This window comes from Pundamilia nyererei, unplaced genomic scaffold (assembly GCF_000239375.1).
Source record: "Pundamilia nyererei isolate P.nyererei 1_Seehausen unplaced genomic scaffold, PunNye1.0 scaffold00087, whole genome shotgun sequence".
Lineage (NCBI taxonomy): Eukaryota > Metazoa > Chordata > Actinopteri > Cichliformes > Cichlidae > Pundamilia > Pundamilia nyererei.
The window spans coordinates 1,491,914-1,498,721 of NW_005187488.1; the positions used below are offsets into that span (position 1 = coordinate 1,491,914).

The 6,808-nt window shown below is 38.9% G+C and overlaps 1 protein-coding gene across 6 annotated transcripts in view; it reads left to right on the forward strand.

Moving 5' to 3' along the window:
* The first annotated feature begins 2,970 nt into the window (after positions 1–2,970).
* slc4a2b (solute carrier family 4 member 2b) overlaps positions 2,971–6,808 on the forward strand; it is a 46,024-nt gene continuing 42,186 nt past the window's right edge. For 3 of the 6 annotated variants that reach the window (XM_013912335.1, XM_013912341.1, XM_013912337.1), the window contains exons 1-2: positions 2,976–3,028; positions 3,114–3,277. The gene's annotated coding sequence lies outside the window, so the exon portion shown is untranslated. Of the gene's footprint in view, positions 3,029–3,113; positions 3,278–6,808 lie in introns of all 6 variants that reach the window. The other 3 variants (XM_013912338.1, XM_013912336.1, XM_013912340.1) reach the window with 3 other exon arrangements.

The window sequence follows — 6,808 nt, forward strand, 5'->3', positions numbered from 1 at the left end:
CATTTGACCTTAGAACTGAAGAAGCTTCTCGGATGAGAGGTGAAACGTCTTCAAGCAACTTAAAGAAGTCCAGACGCTTTTCTTTGCAAGCTCCTTTGACCATCTCAACCTTGCATCTCCACCTTTATCTCCAAATGTGAGCTGTCCCTCTGATATAGTCATTACTAATCGTGTCCGTTCTGGTCTCTCCCAGTGAGAATCTTAACATCATCTGGTCCCCCAGCTCAACCTCCTGTCTTTTTGTCAGTGCCAGATTTTAATTCATTGAGCTCTTTTATTTTATTTCACTTGTTTTCGTGTCTTTATTGAATGTAACTATGTAATAAAAACTACATTTTGAATTTTTTGTTTGAAAAAAACAACAACCCTTATTTATTTATTTTGTCTTATTTTTGTCTTTTTGTTTCGATGAAGTGGGTATTCATTCACTACATATATTATAATGCTTAAACACAACAGGTGTAACTTCAGAGTTCATTAGCAGTAAGCTGTCAGTAGGGGTCACACTTACTCTATGTGATGTGGCCATAGACTTTATACACTGATTTTCAGATGCCCATGAATTTGATGGGCACAAACAATTTATTAATCATAAATAAGCCCGATGGTCTGATTATCCAATTATCTGATCAACTGAGAAGATACAAACCATAAAATAAAATAACACCATGCGCTTGTATCATTGTGAGTTCTTCTGATTAAAAAGCACTGTAAAAAAGAAAAAGAAAAGAAAAGGTAGGATTTAATTACTCATATTACTCTACACTTGAAATTAATATAAAGACTCTTTCTTTAATGCTTTTGCAGGACTGCTGTGGACAAGTAATACAGCAACAGTGAGTGACACAGGAACAGATAACAATGTGATTAAGCGAGATAAGATATTCATAAAGTTGCAGCAGACCGTAATGTGACAGGTAGGGTTAATATGTGTGAAAGAAGAAGGAAGACATACAGCTTATACAGCCTTCATAATATATTCTTTCTTACTTACTACTTTATTCACATGCATATGGAGACATTTAGATTATTATACAATTCTTAGATATTGGGTAAAGCTAGACATATATTTAAAGTAGACCTGCATGTACACATATATGTGTATATTTCAATAAAATTGCAGAAATTACACTGTCATCAAACAATGTGACTAATAATTAGTATGCAAGGGCATACAAGTGGCTCAGGTGTGCAGTCAGGTGATGGCAGGGAACAGCAAGGTGGGCTGAGGTAGCCCCTGAGGTTCTGCTGGTATACAAAGGAAAGACAAGGCAGTCCACTTCTGCTGCCAGCAATGAGTAATGCGAAATATGAACCCACTGCAGTGTTGTTCAGATATATTTCTTTATAAACGACATGTGATATGAGAGATTTGTTGAAGGTAACTCAGCTTGACAGACATAAAATCATATATTTGCACAAAGAAACTGATGTCTGAAGAAATATAAGCTGAAAACTTACCATGCTCTTGTGAGGAAATATAAAATGAAAACTATCTGCAGCAGATGAACAGCATCTGTAAAACACGGTGGAGGTTTTGTCATGGTTTGGGTTGCATTTTAGCAAGCGGTGTTGGAGAATTTTGTCAAAACTGATGGAATTATGAATGCAGAAAATACCAATACCATTTGGAAATAGTTTAACTGGCAGCAGCTTAATTTTTCAGCATGAGAATGAGCCCAAACATGGTGGCCATGCAATACAAGTACACCCGTATATTAAAAAAAACAAACACACACAGCAGAAAGCTACCAGTCATGGACTGCTCTCCCCAGAGCCTCGACAACAGCATTACTAAAGTGTCATAACTCAGCTGTGTAACCAGTCAAAGCTGAACCCAAATGCAGGACTCAGGAAAAAGGGTCAAAATCAGCTTTTAATGCTGTAACTCCAAGAAATAAACAACGTCCAGGAAAGATCTACTGAAAGATCTATTGAAATTGAGCCAGGAATTCAAATACTCAAACTCAAAGCTTGCAGCGAGGTAGCTCACAGCAATGTGGGACAACACAGCAAAGGATAAGGGGCGACTCAGTACTCAACACACACACACACACACACACACACACACACACACACAGAAGATAACGAGGGGAAAGGTAACAGGTGGGAACATAGCTGCTGCAGACAGCTAACATAATGAGACAGGAAGAGAAACTCCACACAGACACAGAAGACACAGAAGAGAACAACACTTACTAATATAAAACAGGAAGAGAGAGTCAACTTAACGGGGAGACAAGAAAGGACAAAAAGACAAGTACGGAGACTAAAGGAACAGAATGGGAACAGAAAAGGGAATTATCTAATAAACGTGAAGTCATTGAAAACTAACACTAAGGGCAAAATGACTATAAATTCACATTGTTACAGAATGAAATTATGAAATTATGAGCCTTAAATGATTTTTAGTGATCCTAATAAAGGTTGCCCGTCCTTTCTGGGGGTCAAACTAAGCGTTTTCTGGAAATTTCCTAAGTCAAGATAAGTAAATTGTCGTTATTATTTTTAACTTAATGTCATATTGCGCTTTGATCTGCGTAAAATGTGAAATAGAAATATAAGAAACAGAAAACCTTTTATTGTTTTTAATGTTTATTTTCCCACATACATTTATTTATATTGACGTCATAAGCATCGTAACGGAACGACGCCGTCACAGGCCTTCTGAAATGTGATTTATCGTTCACGCAGGCGCAGCAACTTCTGTTTGAAGAAAACGGCGACAGCTGCCAAAAGTTACCTAGATTAAACCGGAATTAGATTGGTGTAACTTCAAAATAAAGGTGCACGATGCAGTATAGAAACAATCAAGTCCTTTGTCTCACTGCAGTGTCACGTTTTTGATTATTTTTCTTGCTTTAAGCTTCAAGATGTCATGCATCTAACGTGACCGTGGCAAATGCACGAATTTGGTGCGAAATTGTTTTAAGTTGAAAGTCTAGCCGGAAGTTGAAATGCTTTTATTTCTGGAGTGTTGACACCGGCTTGAGCACACGTAGAGTTTGGGGTCGAGTACCAGGCACCGGTAAGTAATTAAACTGTAATCTGTGTGTGAGTGAGCGCTTCACACGACTTTAGCTTTATGAAAAAGCATCTTTTTTTTCGCTCAGAGCGGCGTAATTTTGAAGTCAGTTAACGGGTTTCGACCGACGTCTTGTTCTGCTGTGTAGTGAAGAAGCGGAGCTGACAGCCAGTCAACTGCCACACATGCAGTCAAGTGTCCGTTACCTCCGCCGGTGGATGACTTAGCTTTGTTTCCCAGCTTGTTAACCAGGTAATGTGAAAAAACAAAGAGGAAGGGGGGAAAGTGGTAGAAATGTGGTCGGACTGAGAGTTTTTGTTGATGTCGTGGGAGTTCCTCATCCCATAGACTAGTGCTTTTCACCTCCTGACCAAAGCCACGCTGGTGATTTTGTTTTAAGAGCTAGGATGTTGTTTCACGTTGTGTCATCAGGAAGGACAGACTGCTTTAAACACAGCAGTGAAGGGAGTGGACGTGTGGTCGGTCTTACTCATTCAGTCATTCATTCATTCATTCACTCACTGGATCAACAGGAGCATTATTGTCTCTCAGGTCATAAGGGGGAATAGTTAATCCAGATGTCGTCTGGTTATCTTCCTGTTAATACATTAATCAGTTATTAAACGAGGCATGCCAGCACTGGTTAGGAGCTGTAACAAGCCGTTTCATCCTATTTTGGTTATTTGTTGTGTTAATCATACACCCAAAAGTTACAAAGTTACAGACTATAACGGTTCTTTCTTTAAAAAAAAAAAAACATGATTACAGCTGTAAAATGACTGCTGTGTGAATTTAAAATACCACTGAAGAAGCCAGAGCTTTTTATTCCTTTTTTTTTTTTTAAATGATGTTTAATATATGCACACATGTTGTTTTGCTCTCCTCTGATCTCCAGGGGTCTCTCTGTCTGCCCATCTGCCAGCTTATTCATTCTTTTGTAACACTGAACACTAAGTGTCTCTGTTCTGCCTCTTAGAATAATGGTTTTTAGTTAGGGTGGAGGAGAACATCCTGTAATAAAGACAAATTGTCAGGTAGAGTAAAAAGAAAAACACATAGTCAGTTAAAAAAAAAAAGATAATACTGTAAGGACAGTAAGAGGGAGATAGATTTAAAAAAAAAAAGATGGAGAGGAGAGGAGATAACAGCAGGTTTAAAAAAAACCAAACATTGTTTTTAGAAGTGGTTTGGAGCAAGTCGTAGATTTTGCTTTATCTTCTCAGGAAGGTCACTCCAAAGCTGAGATTCCTGATGACGAAAGCACGGTCAATCGGTTTTATCATTCTGTTACATATGCATATAAATTTATAGATAAAGGTTCAAAAGAAACATCAAGACTTAATGTTTAGGAGGGAAAAAAAGTTTAATATTAAATGTTATTTTATTTTATTTTATTTTTTCTTTTTGCCCCCACGTGGCGTGGAGCTTTGGGAACATGACCGTGAACGCACATAGGATAAGACACATTCTCAATACACACTCTGTAGACATTTTATTAGGTACACCTTGCTAATACTGGGTGTGCCCCTTCAGAATCACCTTAATGCTTCATGGCATAGATTCAACGAGGTGCTGGAAACTTTCCTCAGAGATTTTGGTCCATGTTGACTTGGTAGCATTACACAATTGCTGCAGACATGACAATATGAATATCCTGTTCCACCACATTCCGAAGGTGCTCTGTTTGACTGAGATCTGGTCACCGTGGAGCCCATTTGAGTACAGTGAACTTATTGTCATGTTCAGGAAACCAGTTGGGGTGATTTGAGCTTTGTGACCTTGTGTGTTGTCATGCTGGAAGCAGACATCAGAAGATGAATAATCTGTGGTCGGCAACAATACTCAAGAAGGCTGTGGTGTCTAAACAGGCTCAGTTAGTGCTAAGTGACGCAAAGGTGGCCAATAAAAGTATCCCCCACACCATTACACTAGAAGCCTGAAACCTTGATACTAGCCAGGATGGATGCTTGAAATAAATTCAGATTCCACCATCTGAATGAGATCAAGGCAACATGCAAGATCAGTTAAACTTTGCTTTTCTACAGTAAGAGTCTGTTGTGGCCAGTGCCATCCTCCATGCCCCTGCATCCTAGGGCCACAGGTTGAAGGTCACAGAGGCCAACAGACTCAATAAACTGATCCCGAAGGCCAGTAATGTGTGGGGATGGAGCTGGAGTCTCTAAAAGTGGTGTCAGAGAGGCAGATGTTAGCCAAGAGATGGGCAAATGCTAGACGATACCTCCTGGCCAGTCATAGGAGCACGTCCAGTGAGAGCCTGAGATTACCAAAATGCAGCATTGAACGACACCGGAAATCATTCCTGCCTCTGGCTATCTCTCTGTACAGTTCCTCCATCTAAAGTACAAGTACACACTGCAATAGTTGCACTTAAATCTGCACATCCTCTGCAGAGAGAATAACAAAGTACAGTATGATAAAAGTTATCCAGCCTTAGTGAGTCTGTGTGAACTGTGAACTGTAGCCTCAGTTTCCTGTTCTTAGCTGACAGGAGAGGCATTGAGTGGGTGCTGCCAAGGTTTGGCATGTTGTGCATTCAGATATGCTCTTCTGCATCCCTTGGTTGTAACGAGTGTTTGAGTTTGTTGATTTCAGAAGCTCTACTAAGCATTTTTGCTCAGAAGTTCCACTTACTGGATAGTTCCTCTTCTGACAAGTCTCTGTAAACTCTAAAGATGGGTGTGTGGGGAAAATCTCAGCCAATCAGCAGTTTCATGGGTATTCTCTTTAGACACCACAGCAAGAAATTACTGAATGATTTCCTGAAGTTATTACACAACATGGCAGCAAATGGCCATGTCCCACTTTTGAAATTTGGCCTGTGCCAATGTTCAAATGAACAGTTTTGTTTAATTTAGCTTGTTAAGCAAGTCTGTTCAAGAAAATGTATATCTTTGTTGTTTTAAAAAAGACAAACTGCTCTAAAAGTTTAACATTGATTTGAGGCAACAGATACCCCGCCCCTGCAGTCAAGTTCTGGCTAGAGCCAAAAGGAAATCAGCAGGTAATAAAATAATTTCTGTAATCAGTTTTGTTAACTGGGATTTAATTTACTTAAGAATAACAGACATCTAGGCTTATCAGATTATGAGAAATGACAGAAAAATGGCATATTTCTGCCAAATAAGACACAATCTGGTCATTCTTTCATTTGTATTCCTATACCGTGAGATAATTCTGAGGTTTGAGGAAACAGCATAGAAAAGCATTAACGCGTATCATTTGATGCTGTAGCCTGTAAGAAACATCTACCGTTTCTGTAAATGGCTCTCGTGCGGTGGTTGCACATGACAAGAAGAGAAATGTTGAATGGCGCTTTGTCATTAGACGTGAGGTTATGTTGCCTTAGACTAATTACTGGAACGTAGCATTATTTATGTTGTAGTGCCACTTGTGAGTTTCCTGCTGCGGCAGAGCATGTGATGCAAAAGAGGTCTGAATCTGATTTTATCTGGGGAAACAAAGACACAGGAGGGCTCGGTTACAAGTAACATAGTTTTGTTTTTTTTGTGGAAAAAACAAAGGAAACAGTGATGCTCATATCCAGTGTTGGTTAAGTTACTTGAAAAAAGTAATCAGTAACTAATTACCGATTACTTCCCCAAAAAAGTAATCCCGTTACTTTACTGATTACTTATTTTCAAAAGTAATTAATTACTTAGTTACTGATTACTTTTTAAAAACATGATTTACAACCTGAATAGGTGATAAAGCGATAGATCTTTCAGCCCAATTCTACTTTTTCTGCATAATCCATCATACAAA